We start from the raw sequence: 22,412 nt of genomic DNA on the forward strand, positions 1-22,412 counted from the left end.
GTGAGGACCTGCAGTTATCCAGCCACCGGGTTAAACTACTGAGGACCTGCGGTGATGTGGTATCTGGTCCGGCAGGATCGTGTGACCACTTGAGGAGCACGGAGTTGCGAGGCAAACACCGACAGGACGGTACTACAAATAGAGGTGACCCGGAGCCTCATTAATCACACGCTTAATCTTGGTTGTGTAGACGTACACAACCATCACAGGTGAGTGTACTGGCACTTTTTAAATTATTTAAATAGCCCTGTGAGTCTACACATGCGCCCTTTCTTTTCTTTTCACATGTGATTAACGCTTTGGCGTTGGTTGAAACAACCACTAAGGCTGCTGCAAGTGGACACCAGGAACTGTTTAGAGGATTATTCATTACATGCATAAAGATCGTCTTACTAGGACCACGTGACTGATTGAATTGTGAATTGTGAACTGAGAATTAATATAAAAAAAGTAACGGCAAGAGGAGTTGGATAAAAGTGACATTGGTGTTTAGCCTCATCTGTCGAAACAATTTGAACTGTTGAAGTGATGGATTTTTTTATGATGAATAGATGTACCCATAGGGAATTATTGATTGCAGATGCAATAGGTCTGGCTAGTAACATTCAAGGTACAGATAGAATTAATCAGAATCCTTTATCCCACCTTAGTGAAGCTGATAAAAAACATATGGCTGACCTGTTTTTTGAATTAGAAAACAAAAGCAAGGTGGAGATTGTTAATCATATTGACACAATGTTTCTTGGACGTTATATTGAGGAAAACATAGGTCCCAGGGGACTGAGGCTAATCCAAAAATCCTCGTTCCCGCAAGATCTGGAATTTACAAAGAAATGGGATGAATATTCCACATCTTGCTCAATGGGATTTATGAAAATGTTAATTTGTAAGAGGGACTCACTAGCCATGATAGCATTGGAGAGGGTTAAATGTCTCAGGGATAACCTGGAAATGTATTCCATGTCTCCTGACTTCAAAGAATTTGATTTGGCATTAAAAGTCAAATTAAATAAATTTGAAGAGGATCTAATTAGAAAGAAAGCTATGAAATTATGGAGGGATAGAAAGGAAAGGATAAGTGAGTATGAAAAAATGCCTACCACCACCCCAATAAATGCATCTGAGGAGGGATTAAGAGCACAATTAGATGTGGAAGGGAGGGATAAAAAAGGAAAAGGAGAAAAAATGGATAAATTCACCAATTCCAATAAAGAAAGGTCATTTACTCTCCTTAAGACAGAGAAACAGAGAGCGTACTATGAACAACATATGAATAAAATCACTAATAATCAGAAAAAGAAAAAAGAAATCAAATCAAATCAACAACAAGTAACTAGTATTATAACTTCCATGGCAAATGATTCCAATATAAGAGTAGATAATAGAACTAGCACTAATAAATCTTCACCAAATAAAGAATGCACGTCAAATAAAGAGAGAAAAGCATGCACACATGGAGAAATAGCAACACTGGACATGCAAGTAATTAACAGAGAAACTGAGAATATCAGTTTCTCTGAAATTACTATACACGAGGTGACTTCAACTCAAACAACGGGTGGCTCTGGGTCAAGGGCTCAATTGGAAGATATGGTAATTCCAATTGGAGATTCTCCCAGTGAAACATACATTTTAGAATTGGACACCAATACAGATAAAATTGAAAAAAATATAGATCAGAACACTGAAATATGGACACAGGAAATAATAATAAACGAAAAGGAAAATAGTAATATGGAAAACACGGGTGAAAATGAGTATATAGATAGTTTCGCTGGTATTACGGTCGGGGGTCAATTGGAAATTTTACCTGTAATCACAGAGACATCAAATGTAAATATGTATGCACCTCAAAAGGAAAGAAATTCCAATGAAGGTAATTTACCAAAATCTATTATCCAAACAAACCTAAAAGACTCAAAAATCACTCAATTTTTTCGGGTGGCCCCAGGGCGACACCCCAAAAGAAAAAGAGAACAAGAGGGTGTAGAGGCAGTGGAAGAACTAGAAGAAGAGAACCCCACGGCACAGAGCACCACTCTGAAAAAGACGAAATCAGGTTAAACCCAATAAGCATGATACAAATAGGGAAACCTGATGATCAGGATAGTGGTATATATAACTTATCGAGCTATACACTTACTAATGATGAACGCTCCCTTCTTAGTAAGGGGCTCTCATTTTGTCCCACAGCAGAAATAGACACATTCTCGCTTTACCTTGACTTTAATGAGTTTTTTAGGAAACTCACCGTACAAAGACATTTCTTACTTGAAGAAAAAAATGGTAAAAATGTTAAGAGAAAACCCCCCCATGATGAACAAGAGACAGAAAAGGATAGAACCACAATAGATGAAATGATACATGTAGACATCAAACACCCAAATAAAAAATTTTATCCTCTACACCATAAGGGGTCACATATTGAGGCATTCCAACAATTAATATTAAAGGAAGTAAGATCAATTCCCCGCATGAAAATGAGGGATAATTTGAAAAAAGAAGAGAGAGCAGCCATTGAATCTATCAGAGAAAATAATGATATTATCATTCGCAATGCAGATAAGGGAGGAGGAATTGTCCTTATGGATAGATCTTGGTATGTGGAAGAGGGCATGAGAATATTGAGTGATACGGAATTTTATGAGAAGTTGGAGGATGATCCTAATATCAGTATCTTTATAAAGTATAATCTTCTAATTAAGAAGGCTTACGAAAAGGGGATACTCAATAAAAAAGAAAAGAACTTTTTAGATATTGCGTAATATAGAATACCCTTTTTCTATTTTCTGCCCAAACTGCATAAAGATCCAAAAAATCCTCCTGGACGCCCAATATTATCAGGGATCCAATCCATTACAAGTAATCTATCGCATTATGTAGATTTATTTTTGCAGACATATGTGCTGAGATTAACATCATATCTAAAGGACTCGTCACAATTAATTAATGAATTAAGGGCTCTACCACCCATGGAGGGATGCGTTTTTCTCTCTCTGGATGTAGTGGCCCTCTACAATAATATTTCACATACATTGGGAATAAAGGTCATCAAAGAGGTTTTAACTGGAGACACTAATATGCCTATAGACCAAAGAGAATTCATTCTGAACGCAATAGCGTTCATATTGGAGAACAATGTGTTTTCCTTTGAGGATGGGTTATATAAACAGATCAAGGGCTGCGCGATGGGGACGAGATTCGCACCAAGCTATGCTAACCTTTTTATGGGCGCGGTGGAATCCGTCCTCATCGCGCAGCCAGGATCATCCACGAGTGGAGTACTTTTCTATAGGCGCTTTATAGATGATTTATTCATTATATGGCATGGATCAATGGAGGAGGCATTGAGCTTTGCGGATAAACTAAATCACAATGATTGGGGGTTAAAATTCACGGCCACAGCATCATCCACTTCTCTCCAATTCTTAGATCTACGGGTGCAGTTCGACCACCTGGGGAGAATATTCACATCCACGTTTTTTAAACCAGTGGATGTGAATAGCTACCTCAAATTCAACAGTGGACACCTTCCTGGATGGATCAAAAATGTCCCTTATGGGCAGTATTGGAGAGTCAGGAAAAATTGTACTCTGGATTCTGACTTTAAGGTGGAATCCAAGATTCTCAAAAAGAGATTCTTGGAAAAAGGCTATCTAAAAAAACTTTTAAAAGATGCATATAAAAGAACATGCACCCTATCACAGGACTCGTGCTTGGACAGAAGGGAGAATCCGGATAGGGCTTCTGTAAGAACAGAGGAAAAGACAAAGTGGAGTTTAATTACTACATTTTGCCAATCCAGGTCAGTAGTACGGGAGTTATTACAGAAACATTGGTTTATTTTAAAAGGTGACCCCATTCTCTCCAAAAGTATTCCAGAGAAACCAAATATTATCTTCAGGAAGAATAGAAGTTTAAAAACCTTGCTTGCTCCCAGCAACACGAATAGAAAAAAGAAAAAAATAAGGGATGTGACGACTAATACTAACACAGGAGGCTGCTTCACATGCAATACACCTAAATGTATGTGTTGTGGCGTTATAACCAATGATGCAAAAACCTTTAAATCTAATACCACTAATGAGGTTTTCCAGATCAAACAGAGATTAACATGCCAATCCACCTATGTAGTATACCTGTTGGAGTGCCCTTGTGGCTTGCAATACATCGGCCGGACAATTCAGACGGCCCATGCCCGATTAAATAAACATAGATCTAATATAAGGGCAGGATATCAATTACATAGTGTCTCTAGACACTATGCAAACCATCACCACAAAGACCCGAGTAAGATGAAAATAACCATTATTGACCACATTGTGGATAATGGACCAGAACGATTGAGTACACTTATAAAGAAAGAAAGTTTTTGGATATACAAAATGGGTACTTTGTACCCTGAGGGTTTGAACCTCACGATTGAAAACACATCAAACCATTAAATCTGAGAAGGTTTAATGTTGTCCCTCTCATATCTTTCCCGGGTTGTCATCAGCCGTTTAATGATGGCTTGCGGGGCTACCTGCACAGGATTAAAGGTATGGTATGACGTAGCATAGCAGGAGATTTGCTTGCCCTTTCGGGCTGGTATTTAGTTCATTTTTCCTATTGTCGTCAGTTACTTAGTTTACTGGAAGCATAGGTTCCGATCATGATAATGAATAGCATTGGGTTTTATGAGTTTTATAATAGTAGTGGGCAATTGTACAAGGTTATTTTCGGCCATTTTATATGAAAGTGTACTGTCTCTTTAAGAAACTTAACTTTTGAATTGGGGGTTGGTAATCGTAGTATAGCATTGTCAGGACACTCTGGTAAGGTTCCCAGGGTGTTTTTAAACATTTATGGGGTTTATAATCGCAGTGGGTAATGGTACAAGGTTATTTTCGGCCATTTTATATGAAAGTGTACTGTCTCTTTAAGAAATTCAACTTTTGAATTGGGGGCTGGAAACTGCAGTATAGCACTGTCAAGACACCCCAAGAAGGTCCCCAGGATGATTTTAATAATTTTTAATAGTTGGTAATAAATATATTTAAAAAAATAATAATAATAATTATTTATTTTTTTAAACACAAATAGGAAGTTTTTACTAAGAATTGTGATTTTATGAATCCATGTAGGGATTTTTTAGTGCACAATGCTGTTTCCAGGGAAAATAAGAGGTTAATTGGTTAAGAATGCATTATATGGAGTTTTTCAATGAAAGGGTTAATTGATTACAACACGTGGTCTAAATTATGTAAAATACCACCCCTTTATAAAGCTGTCATTGTAACATTCTCCTTTACCCCACCTGATGAAGACGGCTTAGACCGTTGAAACGCGTTGTGGCAGTGGTATTGGAGGAAGAATAAAAGTCGGTTGCCATCTATTATATTGTCCAGTATTCCTTTGGCACTCCCTGAGACCGCTGCACCATTGTTTACTTATAATTCTGTATGGCGCATTAAATGGGGCTTTTTTATTCTATACGGAGCATTATGTGAAGCCCATTATTCTGTATGGGGCAATATATGGGTTTCTTCATTCTGTATGGAGAATTATACGGAGCCCATTATTCTATATGGAGCATTATATGAGGCCAATTATTCTATATGGAGCAATATATGGGGTCCATTGTACTTTACGGGGCATTAAGGGCCCCATTATTCAGTATGGAGCATTATATGGGTTGCATTATTCTGTATGGAATATTATATTGGGCCCATTATTCTGTTTGAAGCAATATATGGGGTTCTTTTTTCTGTTTGATGTATTATAGGGGGCCCATTATTCTCTATGGCGAATTATATGAGGCCCATTGTTATGTATGGGGAAATATATGGGGTTTATTATTCTGTATAGAGCATTATATGGGGTCCATTATTCTTTATGTAGCATTATATTAGGACCATTATTCCATATGAAGCTTTAGATGGGTCCATTTTTCTGTTTGGAGCATTATATGGGCCCATTATTATATATGGAGCATTATATGAGGTCTATTATTCTGTATGGGGCAATATATGGGGTTCTTTATTCTGTATGGAACATTATATTGGGTCCATTATTCTGTATGGTGTAATAAATGAGTTTCTTAATTCTTCATGGAGCATTAAATGGGTTCTTTATTCTGTATGGGGCATTATATGGGGTTCTTTAATCTGTATGGAGCATTATATGGGTCCCATTATTCTGTTTGGAGCATTATTTGGGGCCCATTATTCTATATGGTGCATTATATTGGGCCCATTATTCCGTATGGAGCATTATATGGGTCCATTATTCTATTTGGAGCATTTTATGAGGCCCATTATTCTGTATGGAGCAATATATGGGTTCCATTATTCTGTATGGAACATTATATGGGGTCCATTGTACTGTAAGGGGCATTATATGGGGTCTCATTATTTGGTAAGGAACATTAAATGGGTTCCACTTGTCTGTATGGAGCTTTATATTGGGTCCATTATTCTGTTTGGAGCATTATATGGTGCCTATTATTATATCTGGAGCATTATATGAGGCCCATTATTCTGTATGGAGCAATATATGGGGTCCATTATTCTGTATGGAGCGTTATATGTGGTCCATTGTACTTTATGGGGCATTATATGGGGCCCATTATTCGGTCTGGAGCATTAAATTGGTTACATTATTCTGTTTGCTGCAATATATGTTTTTTTTTTATTCTGTATGTAGCATTATACAGGCCTATTATTCTATATGGAGCATTATATGAGGCCCATTATTCCGTATGGGGCAATATATGGGGTTCTTTATTCTGTATGGAGCATTACATGGGGTCCATTATTCTGTATGGAGCATTATATTAGGTCCATTATTCAGTGTGGAGCAATATATGTGGCTCAATTGTACTGTATGGGGCATTATATAGGGTCAATTTTTGGTATGGAGCATTACATGGGTTCCATTTTTGTGTATGGAGCATTATTATTCTATATCTCTTAAACAAAGGAAAAGGGGGGAAAAGGAAAAACGTAGTTAGCTCACCAGGTAATAGCCAGGCTCATCCAGTTCCAAAGAATCTCGCAGCGGAGACGCCCAGGTCACGGGCTACCAAAGTCCAAGTGAAAAGAAAACAAGCAGAGATGTCTCCAGCGGGATCAGGATTGTAAATATCTTTTAACACTTCACTTTTAATTACATATCATAAAAGCCATGGATGAGTTACAGAGTAAGCAGTGTAGCAGCTCTCAAGTACAACACATTCCAACGCGTTTTGGCTGAACCTTATTCATGGAATAGTGAATAGTGAATGATCCCGCTGGAGACATCTCTGCTTGTTTTCTTTTCACTATTATTCTATATGGATCATTATATGAGGCCCATTATTCTGTATGGAGCAATATATGAGGTTCTTTATACTCTTTGGAGTATTATACGGGGCCCATTAGTCTATATGGAGCTTTATATGAGCCACATTATTCTTTATGGAGCAATATATGGGGTCCATTGTACTTTACGGGGCATTATATGTGGCCCATTATTCGGTATGGAGCATTATAAGGGTTCCATTATTCTTTATGGAGCATTTTATTGACTCATTATTCTCTTTGGAACATTATATGGGGCCCATTATTCAGTATGGAGCATTATAATGGGCCTATTATTCATATGGAGCATTATATGAGGCCCATTATTCTATATGGAGCAATATATGGAGTTCTTTATTGTGTATTGAGCATTACACGGGGACCATTATTTTATATGGAGGATTATATGAACCCCAGTATTCTGTATGAAGTAATATATGGGGTCTATTGTACTTTACGGGGCATTATATGGGGCCCATTAGTCAGTATGGAGCAATATATGGGTTACAATTTACTGTATGGAGCATTATATTGGTCCCATTATTCTGTTTGGAGCATTATATGGCGTCCATTATACTGTATGAAGCATTATATTGGGCCCATTATTCTTTATGGAGCATAATACTGGACCCATTATTCTATATGAAGCATTATATGAAGCTCATTATTCTGTATGGGGCAAACTATGAGGTTCTTTATTTTGTATGGAGCATTATACGGGGCCCATTATCCTATATGGAGAATTATATGAGGCCCATTATTCTGTAACAAGCAATATATGTGGTCTATTGTACTTTACAGGGCATTATATGGGGCCCCTTATTCGGTATAAAGCATTATATGGGTCCATTATTCTGTTAGGAGCATTATATGGGGACCATTATACTATATGGAGCATTATATGAGGGCCATTAATCTGTATGGGGAAATATATGGTGTTCTTTATTCTGATTGGAGCATTTAATGGGGTCCATTGTACTGTATGGGGCATTATATGGGGCCCATTATTTGGCATGGATCATTAAATGGGTTCCATTATTCTGTATGGAGCTTTTTATTGGGCCCATTATTCTCTATGAAGCATTATATGAGGCCCATTATTCTGTATGGCGCAATATATGGGGTCCATTGTACTTTACGGGGCAATATATAGAGACCATTATTCGGTATGGAGCATTAAATGGGTTCCATTATTCTGTGTGGAACTTTATATTGGGCCCATTATTCCGTATGAAGTGTTATATGGGTCCGTTGTACTGTATGGGGCATTATATGGGGTCCATTATTCGGCATTTAGCATTAAAAGGATTCCATTATAATGTATGGAGCTTTATTTTGGGCCCATGTCTCTATATGAAGCATTATATGGGGCCCATTATTCGGTATGGAGCATTATATGGGTTCCATTATTCTGTATGGAACATTATATTGGGCCCATTATGCTGTATGGAGCAATATTCAGGGTTCTTTATTCTGTTTGTAGTATTATACGGGGCCCATTATTCTTAATTCATTATCTGAGGCCAATTATTCTGTATGGGGCAATATATGGGGTTCTTAATTCTGTCTGGAGCATTATATGGGGTCCATTATTCTATATGGGGCAATATATGAGGTCCATTATTCAGTATGGAGCAATATATGGGGACCATTGTACGGTATGGGGAATTGTATTGGGCGAATTATGCGGTATGGAACATTACATGGGTTCGATTATTCTGTATGGAGCTTTATATTGGGCCCATTATTCCGTATGGAGCATTATAAGGGTCCCATTATTCTAAAAGGAATATTATATGGGACCCATTATTCTATATGGAGCATAATATGAGGCCCATAATTCTGTATGAAGCAATATATAGAATACTTTTTTCTGTATTCAGCATTATACGGGGCCCATTTTTCTATATGGAGCATTATATGAGGCCCATTATTCTGTATGGAGCAATATATGGGGTCCATTTTCCATTACGGGGCATTATATAAGCCTATTATTCTGTATGGAGCATTCTATTGGTCCCATTATTCTGTTTGGAGCATTATATGGGGTCCATTATTCTATATGGAGCATTACATGGGGTTCATTTTTCTGTATGGAGCATTATATGGGGTCATTTATTCTGTATGGAGCATTATATGAGCCACATTATTCAGTATGGAGTATTATATGGGGCCCACTATTCTATATTGAGCATTACATGAGCCCCATTATTCTGTGTGGAGCAATATATGGGGTTCTTTATTCTGTATGGAGTATTATACCTGGCACATTATTCTGTATGGAGCATTATATGAGGCCCATTATTCTGTATGGAGCAATATATGGGGTCCATTATTCTGTATGGAGAATTATATGTCATCCATTGTACTGTATGGGGCATTATATGGGGCTAATTATTCGGTATGGAGCATTAAATGGGTTACATTATTGTGTATGTGGCAATATATGGGGTTCTTTATTCTGTATGCAGCATTATACAGGGCCCATTATTCAATATGGAGCATTATATGAGGCCCATTATTCTGTATGGGTCCATATATGGGGTTCTTTATTCTGTATGGAGTATTACATGGGGTCAATTATTTTGTATGGAGCATTATATGAGGTCCATTATTCAGTGTGGAGCAATATATGTGGTCCATTGTACTGTATCGGGCATTATATAATGTCAATTTTTGGTATGGAGCATTATATGGGTTCGATTTTTCTGTATGGAGCATTATATGGGCCCTTTATTCTATATGGATCATTATATGAGGCCCATTAATCTGTATGGAGCAATATATGGGGTTCTTTATTCTGTTTGGAGTATTATATGGGGCCCATTATTCCATATGGAGCATTATATGAGGCACATTATTCTAAATGGATCCATATATGGCGTTCTTTATTCTTTATGGAGTATTATACGGTGCGCTTTAATCTATATGCAGCATTATATGAGCCACATTATTCTACAGTCATGGCCAAAAGTATTGAGAATGAGACAAATAGTAATTTTTCCAAAGTTTACTGCTTCATTTTTTGTAATGGTAATTTGCATATACTCCTGAATGTCAAAGAGTGATCAGCTTAACAGCAATTACTGTACTTGCAAAGTCAATTTGCCCAGAAAATGAACTTTAACCCCCAAAACACATTTCAACATCATTGCAGTCCTGCCTTAAAAGGAGCAGCTAACATCGTTTTAGTCATTGATCCATTAACACAGGTGTGGGTGTTGATGAGGACAGGGCTGGCGATCAATCAGTCATGATTAAGTAAGAATGACATCACTGGACACTTTAAAAGGAGGCTGGTTCTTGGTATCATTGTTTCTCTTCAGTTAACCATGATTATCTCTAAAGAAACACGTGCAGCCATCATTGCACTGCACAAAAATGGCCTAACAGGGAAGAGTATCGCAGCTACAAAGATTGCACCTCAGTCAACAATCTGTCGCATCATCAAGAACTTCAAGGAGAGAGCTTCCATTGTTGTCAAAAAGGCTCCAGGGCGCCCAAGAAAGACCAGCAAGCGCCAGGACCGTATCTTACAACTGTTTCAGCTGAGGGATCAGACTACCAGCAGTGCCGAGCTTGCTCAGGAATGGCAGCAGGCTGTTGTGAGTGCTTCTGCACGCACTGTGAGGTGGAGACTCTTTGAGCAAGGGCTGGTTTCAAGGAGGGCAGCAAAGAAGCCACTTCTATCCAGAAAAAACATCAGGGACCAACTGATATTCTGCAAAAGGTACAGGAAGTGGACTGCTGACGACTGGGGCAAAGTCATTTTCTCTGATGAATCCCCTTTTCGATTGTTTGGGACATCTGGAAAACAGCTTATTCGGAGAAGAAGAGGTGAGCGCTACCACCAGTCTTGTCTCATGCCAACTGTAAAGCATCCTGAAACCATTCATGTGTGGGGTTGCTTCTCAGCCAAGGGAATCGGCTCACTCACAGTCTTGCCTAAAAACACAGATATGAATAAAGAATGGTACCAGAATGTCCTCCAAGAGCAACTTCTCCCAACCGTCCAAGAGCAGTTTGGCGCCCAACAATGCCTTTTCCAACATGATGGAGCACCTTGCCATAAAGCAAAGGTGATAACTAAATGGCTCATGGAACAAAATATAGAGATTTTGGGTCCATGGCCTGGAAACTCCCCAGATCTTAATCCCATCGAGAACTTGTGGTCAATCATCAAGAGACGGATGGACAAACAAAAACCAACAAATTCCTTGCAAAATGCAAGCATTGATTATGCAAGAATGGACTGCTATCAGTCAGGATTTGGTCCAAAATTTGATTGAGAGCATGCCAGGAAGAATTACAGAGGTCTTGAAGAAGAAGGGGCAACACTGCAAATATTGACTTGCTGCATTAACTCATTCTAACTGTCAATATAACCTATTGGTACTCATAATATGATTGCAATTATATTTCTGTATGTGATATAAACATCAGACAAACACTAATAAAAACCAGAGGCCAGCAAATCATGTGAAAATATAATTTTGGTGTCATTCTCAAAACTTTTGGCCATGACTGTATATGGAGCAATATATGGGGTACATTGTACTTTACGGGGCATTACATGGGGCCGATTTTCCGGTATGGAGCATTATATGGGTTCAATTATTCTGTATGGAGCATTATATTGGACCATTATTCTGTATGTAGTAATATATGGGTCCCGTTATTCTGTATGGAGCATTATATGGAGCCCATTGTTCGGTATGGGGCAATACATGGGGTCCATTGCACTTTACGGGACATTATCTGGGTACCATTATTCGGTATCAGGTATTTTATGGGTTCCATTATTTTGTATGGAGCATTATATTGGGCCCATTAAACTGTTCAGAGCATTATATGGGGTCCATTATTTTGTTCGGACTATTATATGGGGTCCATTATTCTGTATGGGGCAATATATGGGGTTCTTTATTCTTTATGGAGCATTATATGGGTTCTTTATTCTCTATGGAGAATTATAAGGGGCACATAATTCTTTATGGAGCATTATATGAGGCCCATTATTCTTTATGGAGCAATATATGGGAATCTTTAATCTGTATGGAGCATTATACGGGGCCCATTATTCTATATGTAGCATTATATGAGGCCATTATTCTGTATGAAGCAATATATGTGGTCCATTGTACTTTACGGGGCATTATAAGGGGCCCATTATTCGGTATGAAGCATTATATGGGTTCCATTATTCTGTATGGAGTATTATATTGGGCCCATTTTTTGGTATGGAACATTATATGGGTTCCATTATTCTACATGGAGCATTATATAGGACCATTATTCTGTATGGAGCAATATATGGGTCCCGTTTTTCTGTATGTATCATTATATGGGGCACATTGTTCTACATGGAGCATTACATGAGCCCCGTTATTATGTATGGAGTAATTTATGATGTACTTTATTCTGAATGGAGCATTTTACAGGGCTCATTATTCTGTATGGAGCATTATATGAGGCCCATTATTCTGTATGAAGCATTATATGGGTGCATTATTCTGTTTGAAGCATTATATGGGGCCTATTATTCTATATGGAACATTATCTGTACGGAGCTATATATGGGATCCATTGTACTGTATGGAGCATTATATTGGGTCCATTATATGGTATGGAGCATTATATGGGTTCATTATTCTGTATGGAGAATTATATTGGGCCCATTATTACATATGGAGCATTATATTGGTTCCATTATTCTGTTTGGAGCATTATATGGGGCCCATTATTTTATATGGCTTATTATATGAGACCCATTATTCTGTATGGAGCAATATATGGGGTTCTTTATTCTGCATGGAGCATTATACGGGGCCCGTTATTCTATATGGAGCATTATATGAGGCCCATTATTCTGTATGGAGCAATATATGAGGTCCATTGTACTTTACAGGGCATTATATGGGTCCAATTATTCGATATGAAGCATTTTATGGGTTCCATTATTTTGTATGGAGCATTATATTGGGTCCATTAAACTGTTCAGAGCATTATATGGGGTCCATTATTCTGTACGGAGCATTATATGGGGTCCATTATTCTATAGGGAGTATTATATGGGGCCCATTATTCTACATGGAGCATTACATGAGCCACATTTTTCTGTATTGAGCAATATATGGGGTTCTCTATTCTGTATGGAGCCTTATACAGGGCTCATTTTCTGTATGAAGCATTATATGAGGCCGATTACTCTGTATGGAGCATTATATGGGGTCCATTTTTCTGTATAAAGCATTATATGTGTCCATTATTCTGATTGGAGCATTATTTTGAGTCAATTATTTTATATGGAGCATTATATGAGGCCCATAATTATGTATGGGGCAATATATGGGGTTCTTTATTGTCTATGGAACATTATATGGGTTCCATTGTTCTGTATGAAGCATTGTATGCTTCCATTATTCTGTATAGAGCAATGTATGAGGTCCAATATTCTGTATGGAGCATTTTATGGGGCCGTTATTCTGTATGGAGCTTTATATTGGGCCTATTATTTTGCATGTAGCATTATATGAGGTCTACTATTTTCTATGGATCAATATGTGAGGTCCATTGTACTTTACGGGGCATTATATGGTGTCCATTATTCGGTATGGAGCATTATATGGGTTCAATTGTTCTGTTTGGAACATTATATTGGGCCCATTATGCTGTATGGAGCAATATATGTTTTTTTTTCTTCTGTTTGGAGTATTATACGGGGCCTATTATTCTATATGGAGCATTATATGAAGCCCATTATTCTATATGGAGCATTATACGAAGCCCATTATTATGTATGGAGCTTTATATGGGTCCAATTATTCTGTTTGGAGCATTATATGGGTTCCATTAATCTGCATGGAGCTTTATATTGGGCCCATTATTCTGTATGAAGCATTATACATTTCCATTATTCTGTTTGGAGCATTATATGGGGCCCATTATTCTCTATAGAGCAATATATGGAGACCATTATTCTGTATGAAGCATTATATGAGGTCCTTTATTCTGTATGGAGCATTAAATGGGTTCCATTGTACTGTATGGGGAATTATATGGTGCCCATTATTCGCTATTGAGCATTATATGGCTTCCATTCTATTGAATGGAACATTATATTGGGGCCATTATGCTGTATGGAGCAATACATGTTTTTCTTTATTCTGTTTGGAGTATTATAAGGGGCCCATTATTCTATATGAAGCATTATACGAGTCCCATTAATCTGTATGGAGCATTATATGGGTCCAATTATTCTATTTGGAGCATTATATGGGTTCCATTATTCTGTATGGAGTTTTATATTAGGCCCATTATTCTGTATGAAGCATTATATGAGGTCCATCATTCTGTATGAAGCAATATATGGGGTCCATTGTACTTTACGGGCATTATATGGTACCCATTAGTCTGTATGGAACATTATATTGTGCCCATTATGCTGTATGGAGCAATACATGTTTTTTTTCTGTTTGGAGTATTATACGTGTCCTAAAATTGTATTTGGAGCATTATTTGGGGTCCATTATTCTGTATGGAGCATTATATGTAGCTCATTATTCTTTATGGAGCTTTATATTGGGCCTATTATTCTGAATGAAGCATTATATGAGGTCCATTATTCTGTATTGAGCAATATATGAGGTCCATTGTACTTTACGGGGCATTACATAGGGCCCATTATTTGGTATTGAACATTAAATGGGTTCCATTATTCTGCATGGAGCTTTATATTGGGTCCATTATTCTGTAAGAAGCATTATATGGGTCCAATATTCTTTTTTAAGCATTATATTGTGCCCATTATTCTATGTGGAGCATTATATGAGGTCCATTATTCTGTATGGGGCAATATATGGGGTCCATTATACCTTATGGGGCATTATATTTTGCCCATTATTCGGTATGGAGCATTTATGGGTTCCATTTTTCTGTATAGAACATTATACTGGGCACATTATGCTGTATGGAGCAATATATTTTATTTTTTAATCTGTTTGGTGTATTATACGGGGCCTATTATTCTATATGGAGCATTATTTGAGACTCATTGTTCTATATGGAACAATATATGGAGTTCTTTATTCTGTATGGAGCATTATACGGGGCCCATTATTCTATATGAAGCATTATGCGAGGCTTATTATTCTGAATGGAGCATTATATGTGTCCATTTATTCTGTTTGGAGCATTATATGTGTTCCATTATTCTGTATGTAGCTTTATATTGGGCCCATTATTCTATATGAAGCATTATATATTTCTATTATTCTGTTTGGAGCATTATATGGGGCCTATTATTCTGTACAGAGCAATATATGGGTCCATTAATCTATATGGAGCATTATATGGGGACCATTATTCTGTATGGAGCTTTATATTGGGCCTATTATTCTGTATGAAGCATTATATGAGTTCCTTTATTCTGTATGGAGCATTATATGGGGTCAATTGTGCTGTATGCGGAATTATATAGTGCCAATTATTCGGTATGGAGCATTATATGGGTTCCATTTTTCTGTATGGAACATTATGTTGGGGCCATTATGCTGTATGGAGCAATATATGTATTTTTTATTCTGTTTGGAGTATTATACGGGGCCTATGATTCTTTATGGAGCATTATATGAGGCCCATTATTTTATATGGAACAATATATGGAGTTCTTTTTTCTGCATGGAGCATTACACAGGGCCCATTATTCTATATGAAGCATTATACGAGGCCCATTATTCTGTATGGAGCATTATATGGGTCCAATTTTTCTGTTTGGAGCATTATATGGGTTCCGTTATTCTGTATGGAGCTTTATATTGGGCCCATTATTCTGTATGGAGCATTATATGTTTCCATAATTCTGTTTGGAGCATTATATGGGGCACATTATTCTCTATTGAGCAAAATATGGGGTCCTTTATTCTGTACGGAGCATTATATGGGTCCAATTATTCGGTATGTAGCATTATATGGGTCCAATTATTCTGTTTGGAGCATTATATGGGTTCTATTATTCTCTATGGAGCTTTTTTTTGGGTCCATCATTCTGTATGGAACAATGTATGGGGTTCTTTATTCTGTTTGGAGTATTATAGGGGGCCTGTTATTCTATATGGAGCATTATATGAGGTCTATTATTTTTTAAGGAACAATATATGGAGTTGTTTATTCTGTATAGAGCATTATACGGGGCCCATTATTCGATATGAAGCATTATACGAGGCCCATTATTCTGTATGGAGCATTATATGGGTCCAATTATTCTGTTTGGAGCAATATATGAGATCTATTGTACTTTACAGGGCATTATATGGGGTCTATTATTCGGTATGGAGCATTATATGGGTTCCATTTATCTGTAGGGAACATTATGTTGGGCCCATTATTCTGTATGGAGCAATACATGGAATTCTTTATTCTGTTTGGAGTATTATAGGGGGCACATTATTCTGTATGGAGGATTATAGGAGGCCCATTATTCTGCATGGAGCAATATATGGGGTCCATTATTCTGTATAGAGCAATATATTGGGTTCATTATTCTGTATGGAGCTTTATATTGGGTCCATTAATCTGTAAGAAGCATTATATGGGTTCACTATTCTTTTTGGAGCATTATATTATGCCCATTATTCTATATTTAGCATTATATGAGACCCATTATTCTATACGGGGCAGTATATGGGGTTCTTTATTCTGTATTGAGCATTATATGGGGTCCATTATTCTGTATGAAACATTATATGAGGTCCATTATTCTGTATGGAGCAATATATGGGGTCCATTGCAATTTAAGGGACATTATATGGTGCCTATTATTCGGTATGGAGCATTATATGGGTTCCATTTTTCTGTATGGTCCCATTATGCTGTATGGAGCAATATATGTTTTTTTTATTCTGTTTGGAGTATTATACTGAGAATATTATTCATTATGCAGCATTATATGACGCCCTTTTTTCTATATGGAACAATATATGAAGTACTTTATTCTTTATGGAGCATTATACGGGGCCAATTATTCTATATGAAGCATTATACGAGGCCCATTATACTGTATGAAGCATTATATGGGTCCAATTATTATATTTGGAGCATTATATGGGTTCCATTATTCTGTATGGAGCTTTATATTGGGTCCATTTTTCTGTAAGAAGCGTTATATGAGGCCCATTATTCTGAATGGAGCAATACATGGGGTACTTTATTCTGTTTGTAGTACTATAGGGGGCACTTTATTCTTTATGGAGGATTATAGGAGGTCCCTTATTCTGTAAGGAGCAATATATGAGGTCCAACGTACTTTACGGGGCATTATATGGGGCCCATTATTCTGGATGAAGCATTATATGAGGTCCATTATTCTGTATGGAGCAATATATGGGGTCCATTGTACTTTGCGGGGCATTATAAGGTTCCCATTATTCTGTATGTAGCTTTATATTGGGACTATTATTCTGTATGAAGCAATTCTGGGGTTGTTTATTCTGTTTGGAGTAATAGGGGGCACATTATTCTGTATGGAAGATTATAGGAGGCCCATTATTCTGTATGGAGCAATTTATGATGTCCATTATTCTGTATGGAGAAATGTATGGGGTCCATTATTCTGTATAGAACAATATATGGGGTCCATTATTCTATATGGAGCTTTTTATTGGGTGCATTATTCTGTAAGAAGAATTATATGGGTCCATTATTCTTTTTGGAGCATTATATTGTGCCCATTATTCTATATGGAGCATTATATGAGGCCCATTATTCTGTATGGGGCAATATATGGGGTTCTTTATTCTGTATGGAGCATTATATGTGGTACATTATTCTGTATGAAGCATTATATGGGGTCCATTGTACTTTGCGGGGCATTATATGGTGCCATTATTCTGTATGGAACATTATATTGGGCCCATTATGCTGTATGAATCGTTATATGTTTCCATTATTCTGTTTGGAGCATTATATGGGGCCCAATATTCTGTATAGAGCAATATATGGGGTCCTTTATTCTGTATGGAGCTTTATATTGGGTCCATTATTCTGTAAGAAGCTTTATATGGGTCCATTATTCTTTTTGGAGCATTATATTGTGACCAATATTCTATATGGAGCATTATATGAGGTCCATTGTTCTGTATGGGGCAATATATGGGGTACATTGTAGTTTACGGGGCATTATATGGGTTCCATTTTTTGGTATGGAGCATTATATGGGTTCCATTGTTCTGCAGGGAACATTATATTGGGCCCATTATTCTGTATCGAGCAATATATGGGGTTCTTTATTCTGCTTGGAGAATTATAGGGGGCACAATATTCTGTATGGAGGATTATAAGAGGCCCATTATTCTGTATGGAGCAATATATGGGGTCCATTATTCTGTATGGAGCAAAATATGAGGTCCATTGTACTTTGCGGGGCATTATATGGTGCCCATTATTCTATATGGAGCATTATATAGGTTGCATTTTTCTGTATGGAACATTATATTGGGCCCATTATGATGTATGAACCGTTATATGTTTCCATTATTCTGTTTGGAGCATTATATGGGGCCCAATATTCTGTATAGAGCAATATATGGGGTTCTTTATTCTGTATGGAGCTTTAAATTGGGTCCATTATTCTGTAAGAAGCTTTTTATGGGTCCATTATTCTTTTTGGAGCATTATATTGTGACCAATATTCTATATGGAGCATTATATGAGGTCCATTGTTCTGTATGGGGCAATATATGGGGTAAATTGTACTTTACGGGGCATTATATGGGTCCCATTTTTCGGTATGGAGCATTATATGGGTTCCATTATTCTGCAGAGAACATTATATTGGGCCCATTATTCTGTATGGAGCAATATATGGGGTTCTTTATTCTATTTGGAGTTTTATAGGGGCCACATTATTCTGTATGGACTATAATAGGAGGCCCATTATTCTGTATGGAGCAATATATGAGGTCCATTATTCTGTATAGAGCAATATATGGGGAACATTATTCTGTATGAAGCTTTATATTGAGTCCTTTATTCTGTAAGAAGCATTATATGGGTCCATTATTCTTTTTGGAGCGTTATATTGTGCCATTATTCTATATGGAGCATTATATGAGGCCCATTATTCTGTATAGGGCAATATATGGGGTTCTTTATTCTGTATGGAGCATTATATGGAGTCCATTATTCTGTATGAAGCATTATATGAGGTCCATTATTCTGTTTGGAGCAATATATGAGGTCCATTGTAGTTTACGGGGCATTATTTGGTGCCCATTATTCGGTATGGAGCATTATATGGGTTCCATTTTTCTGTATGGAACATTATATTGGGCGCATTATGCTGTATGGAGCAATATATGTTTTTTTTTATTTTGTTTGGAGTATTATACGGGGGCTATTATTATATATGGAGCATTATATGAGGCCGATTATTCTAAATGGAACAATATATGGAGTTATTTATTCTGTATGGAGAATTATACGGGGCCCATTATTCTATATGAAGCATTATACGAGGCCCATTAATCTGTATGGAGCAATATATGGGTCCAATTATTCTGTTTGGAGCATTATTTGGGTTCCATTATTCTGTATCGAGCTTTATATTGGGTTCATTATTCTGTATGAAGCATTATATGTTTCCATTATTCTGTTTGAAGCATTATATGAGGCCCATTATTCTGTATAGAGCAATATATGGGGTCCATTATTCTGCATGGAGCATTATATGGGGCCCATTATTCTGTATGGAGCTTTATATTGGGCCTGATTTTCTGTATGAAGAAAAATATGAGGTCCTTTATTCTGTATGGTACATTATATGGGGTCTATTGTACTGTATGGGGCATTATTTGGTGCCCTTTACTCGGTATGGAGCATTATATGGGTTCCATTATTCTGTATGGAACATTATATTGGGCCAATCATGCTGTTTGGAGCAATATATAGTTTTTTTTATTCTGTTAGGAGTATTATACGGGGCCTATTATTCTATATGGAGCATTATATGAGGTCCATTATTCTATATGGAACAATATATCGAGTTCTTTATTCTGTATGGAGCCTTATACGGGGCCCATTATTCTATATGAAGCATTATACGAGGCCCATTATTCTGTATGGTACATTATATGGGTCTAATTATTCTGTTTGGAGAATTATATGGGTTCCATTATTCTGTATGGAGCTTTATTTTGGGCCCATTTTTCTGTATGAAGTATTATATGTTTCCATTATTCTGTTTTGAGCATTATATAGGCCCCATTATTCTGTATAGAGCAATATATGGGGTCCATTTTACTGTATGGGGCAATATATTGGGTTCTTTATTCTGTTTGGAGTATTATAGGGGGTCCATTATTCTGTATGGTGCAGTATATAGGGTTCTCTATTCTTTATGGAGCATTATATGGGTTCTTTAATCTATATGGAGCGTTATACGGCGTCCATTAATCTATGTGGAGCAGTATCTGAGGCCCATTATTCTTTATAGGGCAATATATGGGGTTCTATAATCTGTATGAAGCATTATATGGGGTCCATTATTCTGTATGGAGCAATAAATGAGGTTCTTTATTCCTTATGGAGCATTATAAGGATCCATTATTCTGTTTAGAGAATTATATGGTGCCTATTAATCTATATGGGGCATTATTTAAGACTGATGATTCTGCATGGAACAATATATGGGGTTCTTTATTCTTCATGGAGCATTATATGTGGTCCATTATTCTGTATAGGGCAATATATAGGGTTATTTATTCTGTATATATCATTATGTCGGTTCTTTATTTTGTATGGAGCATTATACGGGGCCCATTATTCTATATGGAGCATTATATGAGGCCCATTATTCTGTGGGGAGCAATATATGGGGTCCATTGTTCTTTACGGGGCATTATATGGGGCCCATTATTCTGTATGAAGCATTATATGGGTTCCATTATTCTTTATGGAGCATTTTATTGGGCCCATTATTCTGCAGGGAGCATTATATGAGGCCCATTATTCTGTATGGGGCAATATATGGGGTACTTTATTATGTATGGAGCATTATGTGGGGTCCATTATTCTGTATGTAGGATTATATGAGGTTCATTTTTCAGTATGGAGCAATATGTGGGGTCCATTGTACAGTATGGTACATTATGCTGGGCCCATTATTCTGTATGGAGCATTATATGGTGCCCATTATTCGGTATGGAGCATTATATGGGTTCCATTTTTCTGTATGGAACATTATATTGGGCCCATTATGCTATATGGAGCAATATATGTTTTTTTTTATTCTGTTTGGAGTATTATACGGGGCCTATTATTCTATATGGAGCATTATATGAGGCCCGTTATTCTATGTGGAACAATATATGGAGTTCTTTATTCTGTATGGAGCATTATAAGGGTCCCATTATTCTATATGAGGCATTGTACGAGGCCCATTATTCTGAATGGAACATTATATGGGTCCAATTATTCTGTTTGGAGCAGTATATGGGTTCCATTATTCTGTATGTAGCATTATTTTGGGCCCATTATTATGTATGCAGCGTTATATGGGTCCATTATTCTGTATGGAGCATTATATGAGGCAGATTATTCTGTATGGGTCAATATATGTTTTTTTTTATTCTGTATGGAGCATTATATGGGGTCCATTGTACTGTCTGGGGCTTTATATGGGGCCCATTGTTTGGGATTTAGCATTAAATGGATTTCATTATTCTGTATGGAGCTTTATGTTGCGCACATTATTCTGTATGAAGCATTAAATGAGGCCCATTATTCTATTTGGAGCAATATATGGGGTCTATTGTACTTTACGGGGCCTTATACATTATTCGGATTGGAGCATTATATGGGTTCCATTATTCTGTATGGAACATTATATTTTGCCCATTATGCTGCATGGAGCAATATGTAGGGTACTTTATTCTGTTTGGAGTGTTATACAGGGCCCATTATTCTATATGGAGCATTATCTGAGGCCCATTAATCTGTATGGGGCAATAAATGGTGTTCTGTATTCTGTATTGAGCATTATATGGGGCCCATTATTCTTCATGGGGCAATATATGTGGTTCTTTATTCTTTATG

Source organism: Phyllobates terribilis, unplaced genomic scaffold (genome assembly GCF_046119375.1).
Source record: "Phyllobates terribilis strain yellow unplaced genomic scaffold, ASM4611937v1 Scaffold_3__8_contigs__length_932513732, whole genome shotgun sequence".
Classification (NCBI taxonomy): Eukaryota; Metazoa; Chordata; class Amphibia; order Anura; family Dendrobatidae; genus Phyllobates; species Phyllobates terribilis.